We start from the raw sequence: 18347 nt of genomic DNA, 5'->3' as shown, positions 1-18347 counted from the left end.
GGGAAGGAGCCGTCCGTTCCCCCTTGGTCCTCCGAGTCGGCTGGAGTCCTTGGCGTTTCTCCGTGCTTAGACTCTCTTTGCTGTTGGCTGCCGTCCTGAGCCCGTCTTCTCCTGTGCGGGTCTGTCTCTGTCTCTTCCCGTCAGCTGCCGGGTCAAGGGCCCACCCAGTGGCTGCTCAAAGAGAACCGCATCTTAGCCGCTTGAACCCCACCGCAGCCCCATTTCCAAAGAAAGTGTCGGTCTGAAGTGCTAGAACGGTGGCTTGCATTTTGGTATAAAACGATGCAACCCTTGGTGCCTACTCAGTACTTTCCTTTTGGTACTTAGTTTCTTACCATCCGCAGTAGTGGCTCCTGTTCCTTTTTTTTTTTGGCCATAGATTTTCCATGTCAGGGATGGCATTGCCCTACATTGTTCTCTTGCTCTTTAATTTTTAGTGTGTTTACGCTCAACTTGAGTGTAAAATGCTTGTTGGGTGGCTCTTGGTAGCTTTCTGCTAGATTATAAATCAGGTACAGGCAAGAACAGGGAAGTCAGAAACCCTTTACCTAGTCATGAACAGCTTTGGAAGGGTCTATCTCGTAGTGATTCAATAATAAATAAATATAAACAATAAATAAATAATAAAATAGTGGCTTGAAGGTCTAAAACAAAAGAAGACAAAACCAAAAAAACCCTTTATCTTGACGCTGGGTGAATATGTCCTTTCGTCCCTTCTGTCACCCCACATTTTCCTTGTTCCTTGTTCCCTGTTCTTTTTACTAATTGTCTAATTCTAATTGTCACAGGAGAGGCTCCTTGGCTTTTTTCACGATAAACTCCTCCCTCTCCCCTCTTTGGCCTCATCAGCCTCCTTAATTCGTCTTGTGCATTTCCTGTATCCAACAGATACAACTTGCATCTTTTATTATAAATTCCTTGATTTTCGTTTTTTAAAAATGTCTTTCATAAGGCATCTCATTCTTAAGGTTGGTGGAAGCAGTGCTGATAACTTTGTGCCCGAATAACCTAAAGCAGTTCGTTAAACGAATGAGGCGACCGCGAGTAAGACCTTGGCATGGTGTCAGGACGGCCTGCTGTAAGGTTAATCGCGTCAGTTCTGTGTTCTGTGGAAAGGAAACAGAAAGTTGTTGATTGGGGGTTGGAGGGCGGGCAGGGGAGTTAAAATAATTGAATCCTGCACATGGCCAACCCAGGCTGCATCCCCGGCTCTGCAAATGGTCCCTCCAATACTGACCGATTCCAGTGTGCAAAGCTACAAGTTAACCCTGAGCATTTCCAGATAGAGCCCAAAAACAAAATTTAAAAAAAAAAATTGTTTTCAAATTTTGCTCTACTGTAGTGGGATTCTTTTAAGATTGAAAAAAAAGGGGACTTGCTAAAGACTTAGAAAGAAATTATTGTGTAAGTTCTTGTTGGCAGTGATTTATAGACCTTGCTCACTGCTAAGGAAGGAAGTAATTTTATGTTTATGGTTATGACTCTGAATCCTGGCCCAGCCTAAAGTGTGATTGTCAGTGTCGTATAAGTGCATAGAAACTCCATAAACAAGAGCACTTGTGGATCATGGGGTATGGAACATCAACTCTTGTCAGTCAGTTTGCCTCTGGCGAAGCCATTCATGTTGGGTTTGTGTTTTTCTCAGGCCATGCATTGTGCTAGGTGCTAAGGAAACAAAACTGGAAAGGAAAAAAAAAAACATCCTAAAAATAAAAAGTCCTGGCTTGGTCTTTTAAGAGGTAGCGGGGGAGAGCGACGCTGGCAGGTGGTTGTACATTTGCAGTGCGGAGAGGCAGGAAGCTCCCGGCACCATGGGAATGGAGCGGGGGAAGCCCCGTGCTGTGCCCTGGGCCTTCGGGAGGCCTCCTGGAGGGGTACGCCCAGGGATGCAGGAGGCGGAGCTCGCAGGGGGCCCAGGGACGCCCAGCGCATCCCCAGACAGCTGGCGGCAGGTGCGGGGAGCAGAGGGAGGATTGCACACATGGCCCGTCTCTGCCCCCAAGGAGAGGTACCCTGGTGTGTCTGTCTGTTCCCATGGCAGCCGGGCTGCTCCCTCGAGGGAGGCGTTGAGAAGATGGAGCCAGTGCGGCCCAACCAGGCTCTTCAGCTCCACCCGCCCCCACCCTGCGCTGCCCTGCCCGCCTGCCACACCCCTCCCTCAGATGGTACTCCCTGCCCTGCCAGCTCGAAGATGGGGCTTCACGCGTGCGCCACGCCCGGGTGGGTGAGGCGGGGAGGGAGCGGCTGTGTTTTCCTGGTCTCCATGGCCACCCTCCAAAAATGGCTCCGGCGTGGTCTCCCCATGGTGGATTCCTAGCATCGTCTCCACCTCTGAAGACCTCATTCTGCATTTTAGTGACCCCCCCAGGCCTCATGGTTCAAGAGCATTTTTAGCTCATCTTTATTCCCCCCCCCCCCCTCAGCTCTGCTGTAGGAAGGCGGTGACATAAACATATATAATCAGCCTCAGAAGAGTTGTTGGGTTTTTTTCCTTCTTTTTTTCAAGTGACGCTCAGGAATTACTCCTGGCAAACTCAGTGGGCCATAGGGTGTGCTGGGGGTGGCCGCGTGCAAGGCAAATGCCCCACCCACTCTACTATAGCGCCAGCCTCCCCTCCGTTCGCCATATCTCAGGATCGCCCAGCTTCCCTGATCTAACACGAGTAGCGTGCTTGTCGGAGAATCAAGACCCAGAATTTAGGATTTTCAGAGGGATTCGGTAATGACCATAAAGCTGTTCTTTTCTTGATTTATTTTTGCCTCGTAATTTGTTCATTCTAATGACTTGAGAAGTGAGCAGGCTTTCTGCGGACCTTCAGGTGTGCTGACTATGCCGTTCCCTGTCGATTTACTTGTGATCCAGTCTCCCCGTTGCACCCGGAGTGTTTAGGCTTTGGCCTCTGCGGTGTCTGAGCACTGTTTGTGTGGGATGGGGAGCACTTCTGGACCTAGCACATGGTTGGGGGCGATGTGTTCCCCCCCACCCCCCACCCCCAGCCAGACTTTCCAAAACGAGTTTTAGTTTCTTCGTGTGACATAGAGAGGTGAGTTTTTAGCTTTCAAACGGAGATCTGTCTTTCACAGCTATTTCTGAAACGAGTATGTGCGTTAGGTCTTTTTTTCCCTCCCATCAACTCCACACCCCCACTGGAACCAATTTGGCGTCAGTGGGCGTCACCGTTCCAATGTGTGCTCTGTCAATCCGCCACTTCCTTTGGCACCGGGAGGAACATGATGGCATACTGAGATGCTGCTTTTAAAATAGAAATCATAAACAAATCCAATCAAAAGCCCCCCCCCCCCCCCCCCCCCCAGTGAAATCCCCGTCAATGTCCGTTTCCTCCTAACGTAAGTTCATGGAAGGAAAGTGTCAGGACGGAATCTGGAGCAGCCATCTGTGTCTGTGGGTCCTCAGTCCTGACCTGCTGGATCGCAGGAGAGCAGACTGCATCATGCCATGGACACACGGGACTCCAGGCCGGGCCCTGCAACACAGGGCTGTGTGTCACTGGGAGCCGGGCCAGCACCACGCTGCTGGGCCGTGGCAGCATCTGCAGAGCGAAGGCTCCGTCAGGAAGAGCCACAGCAGCTGCCTTTTTAAGGAGTTGTGTTGTGTTTCTCTTTTTAGGGCCCAGAGAGATGGTACAGAGTGTAGGGTACTTGCCTTGCACATGGCTGACCTGGGTTCAAGTCCCAGCATCCCATATGGTTCCCTGAGCTCCGCCAGGAGTGATCCCTGAGTACAGAGCCAGGAGTAACACCTGAGTGCTGCCAGGTGTAGCCCAAACTCCAGAGGGAGGGAGGGAGGGAAGGAGGGAGGAAGGGAGGAAGGAAAGGAGGGAGGGAGGGAGGGAAAAATGTGGGGAGGGAAGGAGGGAGAGAGGGAGGGAGGAAGGAAGGAAGGGAGAAAGGGAGATAGATGCTTTTTGTTTGTGTGTGTGTTTTAACATGTATGCCAGGTAGCATGCCATGTCAGTAGCAAATCGATTTTTTCCCCGTCAATGGTCGGTATAGATTATAACATAATTTCTAAAGCAAATGATAGCAATACTCTTAGAGTAACATATAACTTCACCTGCTTTGTCTAACTTTTGTCTGTCTTTGTCCAGTTTTTGAAGGTACAAAACTTCTAATACAAGGACACATCTGACTCTGATTCTTGGCAAAACGTAAAAATATTTTCAACTGCTCTCTCCCCTTTTCTGTAGTAATATAGGAAAGTAAGTGTCTTTAACCACTTTGCTTTCTACAAAAAGGATTCTGTAAGTTGTGACTCAAAGGGAGGTTGAAATTCTCAAAAACATTATTGCAAATAGGATTTGCCCCAAATGATAATCTGGCCAGCCCTGTTGTTGCTTTCGGTTTTATGTTTGATTCGAAAATGAGTCATAAAACATCGTTTGGTAACAACATGAGGTTGCTATCGAAGGTATTTGTCCCTTACATGTTTTTAAAAGCCTATATTCTAAGTCTTTATTGGTGAATGTATATTCCAAAATAATGTGACCAGAGGCGGGCGGGGGGGGGGAGGGGTGCAGAGAGCCACGTCCTTAGACCCTAGCACTGAATCACTGGCCCAGCTGGCCAAGTGTTGAGGGTTCTTTGCCCCATCCACTCTAAGCATCATATGGGAGCCCCCCCCGCCTGTCCCTGTCCAAGCTCCCCCCACAAGTAAAAAGTAGTTGATCATGTAATTCCAGACAGAGAGCTTGATGAAGTATTTTTAACTCAACAGAAAATTCAATTAAATTCCAATGATAATGGAACAAAAACCTTTTTATTTATTTATTTATTTATTTAGCTTTTTTGGGTCACGCCTGGCAATGCACAGGAATTACTCCTGGTGGTGCCCGGGGGACCATATGGATGCTGGGAATCGAACCTGGGTTGGCTGCGTGCAAGGCAAAGGCCCTACCCGCTGTGCTGTCGCTCCAGCCCCAACAAAAAACTTTTTAATGTCTTAGTTCTTCCTTATTTTTGTTTGGTTTTTGAATTGATATTTAGAAAATATTGTGCCAGAGATCAGTAATCTGCAGGGTCTATGGTGTGCCACTCGAGCCCCTTCCCAGCCCCTCAGGTTATCATGCAGAATACTTTGGGAACATTTCAGTTTGCTTTTTGAAGCAACTGCGATTAAGCAAGTAAACAAACTTACAATTATTGTATTATAGCATGTCACATTAGTAAAGAATCACTTCGTTATTATTCTCCCCTCTCCTCCTTCCTCAGTCTGGCAGTAGGATTTAGGCTCTCCGCCCCTTCTTGGTGTAGGGATTATTTCTTTCAGTATATTTCCCAGGGCCGGGGGTGGGGGCAGCATGTTAACCCCTCATACTGGAAATTCCCAGGGTCTTACTGCTAGTAGACTCAGCTCCAGGGGAAGTGGGTTCTGGAGCCAGAGATTTAGGCTCCAAGCATCACTTACGCACCATGCTGTGGCTTCCTTATCTCCCTTCCAGATTGCCCTTCGCTTGCTTTCTCAGCTATCCCTAGGGACCTCAAGTGTATCAACAGTTTTAAAGTTCGTAAAATTGTGGGTGGCGAGCTCTTGTGCAAACTTCTGGTTTGCAGAAAGTTTCCCTGGAAACTGAGCGATATTTTAATGCAAGTAAATGAGCTAATGCATGGAACCAAAGAGACATCTTAATTCAAGGCTGTGGGGTTTTTTCTTTTTTGTTTAGTTGGTTGGTTTGGGGCCACACCCGGCGATGATGTTCAGGGCTCACTCCTGGCTCAGCACCCAGGAACTACTCCTGGCGGTGCCCAGGAGACCATATGGGATGCTGGAGATGGAACCCGGGTCGGCCGTGTGCCAGGCAAGCGCCCTGCTGCTGCTGTGTCTCCCTGGCCTCCAGGCTGCTGTTCAGTGACGGGTACTTCTGAAATGTGATTAACAGAAGACGCTGCTAGTCTGGGCAACTCATCAGTATCGATGAGTCCAGTGGGCATTTGCTATCTTACTCGCCCTCTTCCTTGTGTTTGACCTAAAAACTCCTTTTCTTTCTCAACAGTCTCCTCTTGGCTGTTTCATTTTCTATTTCTTGGTGGGGGCGAAATGCCTTGAAGTTTTATGACGTTTCACTCGCTTCTCTCTAGAAGAAAGGGATTCGAGTACCTGTTGGACGCTGGCATTTTTCAAGGTGACCCCATCCCCATCTCTCGTCTTCTATCCTTCCCAGCAGCCTTGGTCTGTGCAGACGGCTCGCAGACATGCCTGTTCGGATCCCATGTCCCCTGGGCTTTGGAGGCGTTTTGTCTCCCCAGAGCCTCGATAATTCTATCTCTGTTTCTCAGAATTATCTCATACTCAGAATGTCCAAAATGTTGACTCCTGCCCTTCCCTGGCCTTCCCGGACCCTCTTTTCTGGGCCCTGCGTCAGTGAGCGACGTCACCACCTAAGCGAGCCAGAAACCTGGGAGTCATTTTTGACACTCCCTTTCTCGCACCTACCGTGTCCAATTCATTCCCGGCTCTTGTCACTGGCACTCAAGTCCACCCACTTCTTGCCTTTATCCCAGCGCCCTCCTTCAACTCTGCAGTAACCTAAGGTCTGATCTGTTACTAACCTTTGAATCTGCAGCCAAAGCCGTCCTTTCAGAGTGCGAATCTCACCTTCTCATTCTTTGTGTGCTCCAGTTGCCTTGGAGAGAACAGCGGTCTCTGAGTTCTCAGTCCAGATCACCTCTATTAGGTGCACTTTGCACGTTTACCAGTGGTGATTTTCATCCTAGTACCCCTGGATTTCAAAGAGCTCTGAACAGGACCAGCAATGCGGCTTGGCAGTCGGGCACTTGCTTCCGATGTGTGAGGCCCTGGGTTCCATTCCCAGCACCTCTAGAACGAACAGCCCTGATTTGCTTTTCACAGATGCAAGGCAGGGCCCAGAGCAGCAGTACAGCAGGGAGAGCAGACCCTGGGGCGGTCCCTGACACCACATAGGAGCGACTCCTGAGTTCAGAGCCAGGAGGAAGTCCTGAGCACCACAGGGTGTGGCCCCACAGCCCCCATCTGAAAACAGAAAAGCTCAGAAAAATTGACACAATGCAAGTCACTATCTTAATTTGTAAACGTAGCTATTATCCCTTAATATTTTTTTATGGAACTTTTTCATTTATGTTTGGTTAACAGTGCTCCAGAGTTTCAGGAGTATGGTTTTCGTACCTCCATCTCTAGGTGACTGACCATACCGACCACCAAAGCATTAGTGCCATTCCAGCTCCCTGAAACAGTTCTCTGCCCTTTGTTGTTCCAGCTCCCTGAAACAGTGTTCACCTGTCGCTGGCACCGTCCTTCCCCTTTTCCTCCAGTACCATCACAGTTTTCACCAAAGTCTAGAAGTTAGTTTTATTTTTGTTTACAGTTCATTTGTGTTTATTGATAACCCTTATCATGAGAGAGACCATTGATTACTGTCTTTCATTTCTGCACCTAATTTCATTTAACATAATCAACTCAAGCTCCTTGTGTTTGTCTCAGAAGGCACCATTTCTCTTTCTTGATGGCATAGTAGTATTCCATTGGATATACATACCACAGTTTCCTTATTCAGTCATTTCTCAATGGCCATTTAAGTTGGTTCCATATTTTGGCTTGTTTTTTAATATATATTTTTTATATTATAATTTTAATAAAATTTCATATTACATTGTTTTTAATATATATTTTTAATTTTTATAAAAATCTTATAATCTGGAGCCAGAGAGCTAGTACAGAGGGTAATATGCTTGTCTTACATGATGCAAGTTCAATCCCTGGCACCCAGGTGGTCCTCTGAGTCTGCCAGGAGTGGTCCCTGAGCGCAGAGCCAGCAAAAACCTTGAGTACAGCCAGCTGTGCCCCCAAAGCTAAGCAAACCAAAACGTCACATCAAGGAGTTCTTTTTTCTTTTAGCCACATGCCTCCTTTCTTTTATTCTTCATGATGATTTTTTTTAACATTTAAATCTGATTTTGCTTGATTTGCTGTGTAAGATAAATTTCTAGTTAAAAAATGTTGCTCACATGAAGACCTCTTCAAGGGTGGAGGGCAGCAAATGATGGCAGACCCAGAGCCCTGGATTATAGAAATGGGGGAAAAAAAAGTGTTGCTCATTTCTCCAGACACATTTTAAAAATACTTCTCCTTTCCAAACTGTTTTCAAAGTACAAATGCAATCTTTAGCACATCTTAGATCCTTTTATACTTTTCTCCCAAAGTATATAAGCACTCTCTTGCACATGTTAGATTCTATTCTGGGGTTTCTGAGCTTTTTTTTTTTATTATTCATTTGTCTGTCCTTCCTTTTGTGCTATTAACTTTAGTCTTATGTATTTGAATAGCATGATGTTAAGCCCCTCCTAATTACTTTTCAGTCTTCTTGATTTTTTTAAATCTATTTCTTTCATATAAACCTGAGGCAGAGAGATAATATGAATGAGCTTCAGGGAACCTGTGAATATCTTGAAATTTTATATAAAAATGTGTGTGTGTGAGAGAGAGAGAGTGCAGATATGTCTTTATGTAAAAATGTGTGTGTGTGGGGGGGGGGAGCGCTGATATGTCTTTATGTAATAAGGAGTCCATATCTTTTTTGTGTTTTGTTTTTGTTTTGGGGCGACACCCGGCAGTGCTAACATCTTACTTCTAACTCTGTGCTCAAGGATCACTCATGGCATAGTTGGGGGACATTATGGGGTACCGGGAATGTAAACCTGGCTGGTCACATGCAATGCAGTGGCCGTACCCACTATATTTTCACTCTGGCCCTAGGAGTCCATATCTTTCATTGGCTCTTCTGGTGGGCACTTAAATTTTTTGAAAAATCGAGGAGCCCTCATAAGAGTTAGGATGTCACAATCAATATTCCCCCTGGAATTTGTACTCTGGAAGACAATGACATTCTTTATAGTATTTTGTCTTTCTATCCAGAAACACATTGTTGACTCTTTATTTAACACATATGCCTTCAACATTATTAATTTAAATTTCTTGATATTATATCTACGAGTGGATTTGCTGGCAAGCTTTTTGTTTTAAAAGAAAAAAGTAAAAGGGGATTGTAAAAAGGATACACAGGATGTTTGAGGTAGTCCATAAAGTTTAACCTACCCTGATCATCTCATTTTTTTTTTAAATTTTTATTAGTGAGACATCATGAGGTATACAGTTGTAGACTTAAAAATTTTTGTGCTTGGGTTTCAATTATACTGATCGTCTCATTTTTATAAGTACATTGAACACATAAGTACTAAGGCAGTAAGAGGGTACGATGAAAAAAACTACAATTTTATGCTTAAAGTGTACTGTAAAGTCTGGAATTAGAAAGCCTGGCTCTGGGATCTTTCTAAAGCATTAGTCTTTTGCTTGCAAATTTTTGGATCTTACTTAAATGTAAGATAGAACATTTTCATACACTAATAAAACATAAACACTTTGAGTAACAGTTCAGAACTATACATGGCATAATCTTGGGCATTTTCATAAAAGAAGGCACTAAAGTGACTGTTTTTTTGGAAAGTGCAACATAAGTAGCAGTGATTGTTTTCCATGGGGTGGCTCCAGACCACATTTGCTTCCTTCCCACGCTCTAGTTTTTCTGAGGTCCTAAAGCTTTAAGCATGGAACTCAAAACAACATTTGAAGGTTCAGACTTGAATTTAATAATCTGAAAGCTGATCTTATTCAGTTTGCCAAAAAGACTAGCTCTGTTTTCTTTATATTTTAACTTAAAATTAATTTGCTTTAAAATAATTTGATTTTAAACACAGTTGTGGGGCCACACAGGGTGGTGCTGATTATTTGTGTGTGTGTGTGTGTGTGTGTGTGTGTGTGTGTGTGTGTGTGTGTGTGTGTGAGAGAGAGAGAGAGAGAGAGAGAGAGAGAGAGAGAGAGAGAGAAAAGGGGTCGCACCCAGAGATCACCTCTTAAGCTACATCCCTGATCCCTAAAATGAGTCTGATGTTATAGTATTTAGTTTAAGAACATTTTGTCTTTTTTTTTGCGGGGGGTGGGGGGGGGGTGGGGTTCACACCCGGCAATGCATAGGGATTACTCCTGTCTCATGCACTCAGAAGTTACTCCTGGCGGTGCTCAGGGGACCATGTGGGATGCTGGGAATTGAACCCGGGTCAGCTGCATGCAAGGCAAATGCCCTACAGCCCCTGTGCTATCCCTCCAGCCCCCAAAACATTTTATCTTGAAATTGAAGATTTGCAGAAATGGTATAAAGATTTTCATTTCTTCCACTCAGAGTCCATGAGTGTTGCTTTTTCACAGAGGTCTTTCATGCTCTCAGTTGTTTGGGAGCGCTTTAAAGGTTATAGACTTGCTCCAAGAATTTTGGAGTGTTTCTTCTTTCCTCCCCTCCGTTCAATGGATGGTCCTCAGGCCTTGCTCCTGGCTCTGCTCTCAGGGATCACTCCTGGGGCTCAGGGCCCAGAGGTGGCCACACCTGGGCCACTCATACAAGGCAGCGACTTCCTTCCTGTTCTTACTCTCCAGCCCCTTCATATTTATTTCTTTTTTTCCTTTTTTTTTTTTTTTGTTAATTTTTATTAGTGAGACACCATGAGGTACAGTTGTAGACTTACAAATTTTTGTGCTTGGGTTTCAATTATACAATGATCAAATACCCATCCCTCCACCAGTGCCCATTTCCCACCACCACAGATCCCAGTATCCCTCCCACCCCCCCATCCCCTCCATCCCACCCTGCCTCTGTGGCAGGGCATTCCCTTTTGTTTTCTCTCTCTTATTGGGTGTTGTGGTTTGCAAAAGAGGCAATGGGTGACAATCATGTTTGGTCTATAATCTGCTTTCAGCATGCTTCTCCCATCCTGGGAGGATCCTCCCAACACCCTTTATTTGGTGCTCCCTTCTCTATCTGAGCTACCTTTTCCCCTAGAGTGTGTGTGGCTGGCCTCCAAGCCCTGGAGTGAAATTCCTGGTACTAATCTTGGCCATTCTTGGGTGTTAGTCTCCTATTTTGTTACTTTATGTTCCCCAGATGAATGCAATCTATGTCTATCCCTTTCTTTCTGAGTCATTTCGCTTAACATGATACTTTCCATGTCGGACCACTTGTATGGAAAACAGTATGGACGATTCTCAAAAAATTAGAAATTGAGCACCCATTTGACCCAGCAATACCACTCCTGGAAATATATCCCAGAGAGGCAAAAAGGTATAGTCGAAGTGACATCTGCAATTGTTTGTTAATTGCAGCACTGTTTACAATAGCCAGTATCTGGAAAAAACCTGAGTGCCTGAGAACAGATGACTGGTTAAAGAAACTTTGGTACATCTACACAATGGAGTACTATGTAGCTGTTAGAAAAGACGAAGTCCATATTTATTTCTTAATAGCAAGGACATTTACCAAAACCAGGAAACGCACATTGAGAAAATAATAGTTTAAATACCGGCATTCAAATTTTGTTGTTTGCTCCCTGATTTTCATCTTAGGAGAACAAAAACCTTACCCGCCATCTGGAGTCTGGGCCTAGAAGGTTCCACTCTCATCTTTCTTATCTGCAACTGGCCCTCAACACTCTGGGTCTTGAAAGCTTTTACAATGCAAAGAATACAAAACAGAATTCCTTATTACTTTTTTTTTTTTAAAGACTGCCCCTCCATTTGGACTCCTGGGATAATCCTTCAGGATTAGGTTTAAGTTAAATTATATTGTGATCATATCAGAAGGTACATAACGTCTGCTTTACTGTTTGAAGTCGTGACGAGTCACATTTTTAAGGAACACGAGTTTCATGTTTTCTTATGGTTTTGTTTTCCTCTGGTGGATTTAATTCTTGATTAAACTGAATATTTCCAAGTCTCACTTTTTAAAAAATCTTCATTTTCAAATGGCTTCAAAATTTCAACTTTGTCTGTTTAGGCGTTCTCTCTCTCTCTCTCTCTCTCTCTCTCTCTCTCTCTCTCTCTCTTTCTCTCACTCACACCCACACACACCGATAGTTTTTCCTTTTACTTCATAATGCATATACACAGGTGTTATATGTTTTCTAACATAAGACCATCATTACCTTTTTAGGATAAAACACACTTTTATTAGCCTATTCAGACTTTCAGTTTTTAAAAAATCTTCCTCTCTTCATTCTTACAAAATTGAACATTTGTAGAATTTATTTTGTGTAAAATTTAAAACATATCAGCACAGAATCATATTCTTTTCTTTTTAAGTTTATATATCTAAAAGTAGCTTTGACAAAAGTTTTGTAGCAACCTACTGATTTATAATTTTTTTGGAATTTCAGGAGTTTAGTCTTACTAATCTATACGTGTGTAATTGTTCCCCCTCCGTAGTTTAAAAAAAAAAAACCTCATATGTGGGATATAAACAAAGATAGTAAAGGAACATTAAATAGCCAAGAGCATGAAAACTGGAGAGTTTATCGGGGAACTGATTCTGCAGGTGGGGCCCAGGGCAGCAGGAGTGTCTTTGAGACATAGGTAGAGGGAAGAGACCCTCTGGCCTTGGGTACGCGTGGAGTGATGTATCCGTGAAATCACAGTACTTCAGTAGAAACAGGAAATGTTTTTAAGTCTACCTTCTCGTGGACACTCAAGTTTTTAAGATTTCTATGGAAGAAGTGAACAGGAATAGCTGTAGGGACTTTCCATAGTAGCGGGCGCTCTGATTGCACAATAGTTTGTAACAAGGGATCCCCTGTGCTTAACATCACGGAATTAGGAGTGGAGGCTAGTGGTGTGGAATTCCTCCACTCACTTATAGGATCACCAATGTGTGATTTTTTTTGTTTGGTTTAGTTTTGGGGCCACACTTGGCGGTGCTCAGGAATCAAGCCTGGACGTGCTTGGGGGACCATATGACAAGGTGCTGGGGATCAAACCTGGTCAATTGTGTACAAGGCCAGCGCCCTACCCACTGTACTATCTCTCCTGCCCACCCCCCCATCGGTTTGTGATTTTATTCTGAAATCTTTCCTTTTGTTAATGAGGATTGTTATGTGGTTTTTTAATTGACACCATGGAAAATAGGGTCAGAGAAAAACAGAAATGTCGTAAATGGGAAAATGTTTTCTATTAAATTTGTCCATATATCTGTGGATGAACAGCACCATATTGTTGATAAGTGTTTCTAAATGGAGTGATGACTGACACAAATGTCTCTAGCTTCCAAGGAGGCCCGTCATAGAGCTGACTCTATTCAGTACTACCGCAGTAGCTTTTGGGGGGAAAAAATCTTGAACAGTAACCTCAGCTTTGCCCATGATAAAGTCAGAGAGTGTCCACGTGCAAAATTTTCTGGACATGATCAAGTGAAGCAAAGCTCTGTAAGGTGACATTTCTGTAAGCTCTGAATATATCTAGGCCTGGAAGCATTGCCCTGTGGTGCATTGCGTTTGTTCACCAGTTTAAGGTGAGTAGCTGTTAGAAATCCAAGATGCTCTGAAGCTCATCACAAAGGCTGATACTGTAATCCCATTCATGAAAGGGAATGGCAATTTTATCAATGTTCTGAGACTACGTAAAGATTAGCGTGCATCTGGAAACCATCAGCCAAGATGTTGATCTTTTGTCACAGCAAGATTTTAATCAGATGCCATTCAACTATTTTTACCAAGAATGATTAGAGGGAATTCTTTCATTAGGGCTGACTCTGAAGTGCTGTAGTAAATGCAAGTCATGTTTTTTAAGTCCATTTTCATATCTGTATCTTCTAAAACATTTTATTAACTTGATGTGTAACACATGCTTTGAAAATAATTTTATAATTAAAATCTTACTCAGCAACAAATCCAGTTGATGCTCATAAGGATTAGTGAATGACAACTTAATGTAATTAAAAGCTAATTTTCTATGCCTTGATTTATATTTAAGGAATACATATTGATTGACCTGACTTCAAAACTAGCAACCTCAAAGCCTAGGGTTGACTGACTTTCTAAATTCAGTTCTTACCATTATTATAATTGCTGTGAAAAATATTAAGGTGGACTTCATGGTCAAATTATAAGTAATTAAAGAATAGAGGCATTAAAATGATCCCTTTTTGTTGTTGTTGTTCCTTTTGTATGTTTTCTTTGTAAATAAGGATTTTTCACATAAGACTGCATTTCTCGGGTATCTGCTAATCATCACTTGTTTCCGTTTAATCTCTTATTAAACAACAAAAGTTTTTAAGATTACTAAGACAAAGGATCTCTCACGATTGAATAGGATTGAATAGTCTCGAAGGATCTCTCACGATTGAATAGGATTGAATAGTCTCGCGACTCTATTTATAAGACTTTTAACCATTCTGTTTATAGTTTGAAAAGGTTATATTTGTTTAGCAAATACAGAATTTGTCTTGCAGAATTTAGCAAATACAGGCAGCACATTGTCACTGGGCTCCTCTTGGCACAGTCTTTTGACATCTGAACCATAAAAAATACTTTTCACCTTTCTAACTACCATTTGGCATCCCCCTTTATCAATTTCACTAGTTTTAACAAATTACAATTTAGGGAGGGCTGGAGCGATAGCACAGCGGTAGGGCGTTTGCCTTGCACGCAGCCAACATGGCCAACCCGAGTTCGATTCCTCCACCCCTGTCAGATAGCCCGGCAAGCTACCGAGAGTATCTCGCCCGCACGGCAGAGCCTGGCAAGCTACCCGTGATGCCAAATGCCAAACACAGTAACAACATGCCAATATGCCAAACACAGTAACAACAAAGTCTCCTGATGGAGACGTTACTGGGCCCGCTCGAGCAAATCAATGAAGAACAGGAGGACCGTGACCGTGACAATTTAGGGAACGCGGTTACAATAGTGTTAATGTTTATGGCACTGATGCAGTTACTGTACCCCTCCCCCACCGTGTGCCCGAGACCCTCGGCCACTGTCCTTATGTGACTCTCGCTAGTGTCCCTTGTCACCCCCCAGGGCCCCCTGCCAGCCCAGCTCTACACTTTGTGCTTTTAAGCCTTGGAATTTCTGACTGTCATTTTTATTATTATTATTTTATTTTATAAAGTAGTTCACAGTATTTGATTACATTTAATATTCAAACACCAATCCCACCACCGTATTTCAGATGTTTCCATCCCGAACCCCAGTCCCTGCCCCAAAGCAGAACCAAAATAATATATTTTGTATTGTTTGTTCTGAAAAACCACTGAAAATGCTACAAAAAAGTATCCTTAGAGGAAAGAGTGTGAGGATTATTGTATTTCACCCAGGGACAATTAAGCCCTTTTATAAGGAATCAATAACATGTTGTTAAAGGTTGAGCCTTGTGTGCATCTGTTAAAAAAAAAAAAAATGTATGTTTTCCCTCTAAGACTGGTTGCCTCCTACTCTAACCCTATCAAATGTGGTGCAGTTCTCTTGGAGTCTGGGTAGGGTGTGTGGTTTGAAGTGTCCAGGAGTAGGTTGACTCATGGCTGAGTCTCTGCCTGCACAGCTCTGTGGGGAGCGACCTTGAGCATGGCAGTGGCTGGGTTCTGGAGGTTTTCAGCTGCCAGGACAGGGTCCCTTATGGCGGGGGGTGGAGTCTCACCCGCCCCTCTTTGGGGCACCCCTAGTAAAACCACCTGGCGCGATGACCTTGTCTTTTTACTCACCCTTGGTTACTAGTCTCACACACATTTTGGGGGTTGGAGTGGGGTGAGTGTGCTCAGATATCATTCCTGGCTCTGTGCTCAGGGATCACTGTTGGTGGGGGTTGGGGATTGAACCTGGGTCGGCTGTGTGCAAGGCAAGTGCCCTACCTGCTGTACTCCCATTCCAACCCTCACATACATTCTTTTGGGGGGGGGCGGGAATAGGGGTCTGTGCTCAGGGGTTCCTCCTGGCTCTTCACTCAGGACTTACTCCTGGCAGTGCTCGGGAGGCCATACGGGATGCCGGGGATCAAACCCCAGTTGGCCACGTGAAAAGCAAACGCCCTCCCCACTGTACTGTCACTCTGCCCCCTCACACACCTTCTTAAAACTCTGACCTTTTGGATTTCGGGGCACACCTAGCAGTGCTTAGGGGCTGCTCCTGGCTCTGTGCTCAGGAAGCGCTACATGGCGGAGCTGGGGATTGAGCCGGTGGTTGACCATGAACGAGGCCAGTGCTGTATCTGCTGTACCATCTCTCTGCCTCTTGCTAAACTCCCCGGCACCTCCCTTGACTCCAGTCGTATGTGCACATTTAATAACATCTCACTGCCGTAGCATGACCATGTTCATAATTAAACTCAAGGTCTTTTCCGGGAAACCTACCCTACCTCGAGTTTTCCTGTCTCTGAAAACACATCTGTTTAGTTCCTGAATGAATCGAAGAGAAGCCACAAGTCCACCACGTGCCCTTCTGCGGATGCCACCCTCCCTTCCAGCCAGTACCCGATGTCCATTGATGTCCCTCTACAGCGTGACCGGGGCCTGCTGTGGTTCTGTTAAGCCATAAGCAGCACACGCCTAAACTAGAGCAATAGCGTCTTCCTGGCGCTTATTTTCCCAGGCTTGCCTCCGTCTGCTTTTCTCTCTCAACTCTTGCTTCTCTCCAGTTGGACCTTTGCTTCGCAACGTGTCATCTTAAAGATATGTCCGGTCGGGCTGGAGACTAGTACAGGGATCCGACGCTTGCTTGTCTTGCATGAAGCTGACCTGGTTCCATCTCTCGCACCACCTATGGCCCCCGGGGCACCGCCAGGAGTGATTCCCTGAGCACAGAGCCGGGAGGAATCCCAAAGCCCCACCATGTGTACCTGCTCCAAAAAAAATGCCATGTTTAGTTAGGCCCCTGTTCAGATGCTGCTTCAGATGTCCATGAGGGACTGTCACTTAACAGCCTCCTCTCAAGGCCCCGTGAGAGCCTGTGAGACCTCTTGCCAGTCCCCTGTGCCCCACTCAACCTGGACTCCCTTCTGCTTTGGGATTGGAGTAGCACTTCTCTGCCTCTTTACATTGTTAAGAATTAGATACTGACTTATTATTATTTTTTTAAATGAAGCATTAAAATAGCAGAAAGATCAAAGAGTACAAAAGATAGACCATGAAAAGTAAAGACCTTCATTCATGCTTCTCAGCCTTTTGTGGGTCAGAGTTTTTATTGACTCTGGGGTGTATGATTTATTCATGAACTCTTTCAGTTTTATTTTTATCTTCAAGCCGTCGATCAATGTGAAGTTTATTTTCGGAGTGTCGCTTCAAACTTTTGGAGTCCCAAGGATTTTGTATGAGTATATATGCATATTCACACATATACATATATCATCTCTATCTTGGCATCGTCTGTATTATGGTAGCATTACTTCCTATCTTCCTAAAATGTATAAGTAATACTGTAAAGGTAAATACCTTATGTCTCTTTTCTCTACCAAGGAAAATTTTTTGTTTTTGTTTTGGGGCCTGGGCTGGAGCGTTAGCACAGCGGTAGGGCGTTTGCCTTGTACGTGGCCCGGCCTGGCCAAGCCAGGTTCGATTCCTCTGCCTCTCTTGGAGAGCCTGGCAAGCTACCGAGAGTATCTCGCCCGCACAGCAAAGCCTGGCAAGCTCCCCGTGACATATTCAATATGCCAAACACAGTAACAACAAGTCTCACGATGGAGAAGTTACTGGGCCCGCTCGAGCAAATTGATGAACAACGGGAGGACAGTGCTACTCAGTATAGGGGCCATTCCCGGCAGTGCTCAGGGCTTACACCTGGCTCTGCCATTAGGAATCAGTCCTGGTGGGGCTCAAGGGACTGTATGGGATGCTGGGGATCAAACCTGGGGTCGGCCACATGCAAGGCAAGCACCTTACGCGCTGTTCTATTCCTCCTGCCTCTCTACCAAGATAAATTAAAAATTTTAAATAACATCATCATATTATTTTGAGACTTTTCTGGATCAGTATCCTTTCCCTTCCCCCACTTTGCAGTGGTGTGTGTACGTGTGCTGTTGGGGATCGAACCCAGGGCCTAATAGATGTGAGACACATGCTTTAACCATGGGGCTACCCCCCTGGCCTCTGGATAGATTCATTTACAGCGGAGTTCATTCTTGGTGTTGTACGTTCTGGGAGTCTTCACCAAAATACAATGACCTGTTTCTATCATTATGGTATCATACGGAATAGTTCCACTGCTCTCAAAATGTGCTCCCCCTCCCTCCTCAGTAGCTGCAGTGATCTTTTTACTGCCCTTTGTGGTTCTGCCTTTTCTGGGCTGCCGTGTAACAGGGTCAGACTGCACATAGCCGTTTGAGATCGTCTTCCTCCTCGGAGTCATGTGGGTATTGGGTTTTTCCAGGCCTGTTTGGGGTGTGCTGTCTCAGCTCTTTTCAGTCCTGAATAAATTCTATTGCCTGGTCACACCTTAGTTTCCTATTCATTTCCCCAATAAAGAACATTTTGATTTATTGTGAGTTCTGG

At 44.6% G+C, this 18347-nt stretch overlaps 1 protein-coding gene across 4 annotated transcripts in view; it reads left to right on the top strand.

Annotated features, from left to right (window-relative positions):
- The window catches only part of DYM (dymeclin), a 300303-nt gene that overhangs the window by 134854 nt on the left and 147102 nt on the right, over positions 1–18347 (top strand). The window lies entirely within an intron of this gene.

This window comes from Sorex fumeus, unplaced genomic scaffold (genome assembly GCF_029834395.1).
Source record: "Sorex fumeus unplaced genomic scaffold, SorFum_2.1 ptg000128l, whole genome shotgun sequence".
Classification (NCBI taxonomy): Eukaryota; Metazoa; Chordata; class Mammalia; order Eulipotyphla; family Soricidae; genus Sorex; species Sorex fumeus.
This window is presented reverse-complemented; position numbering and strand designations above follow the sequence as displayed.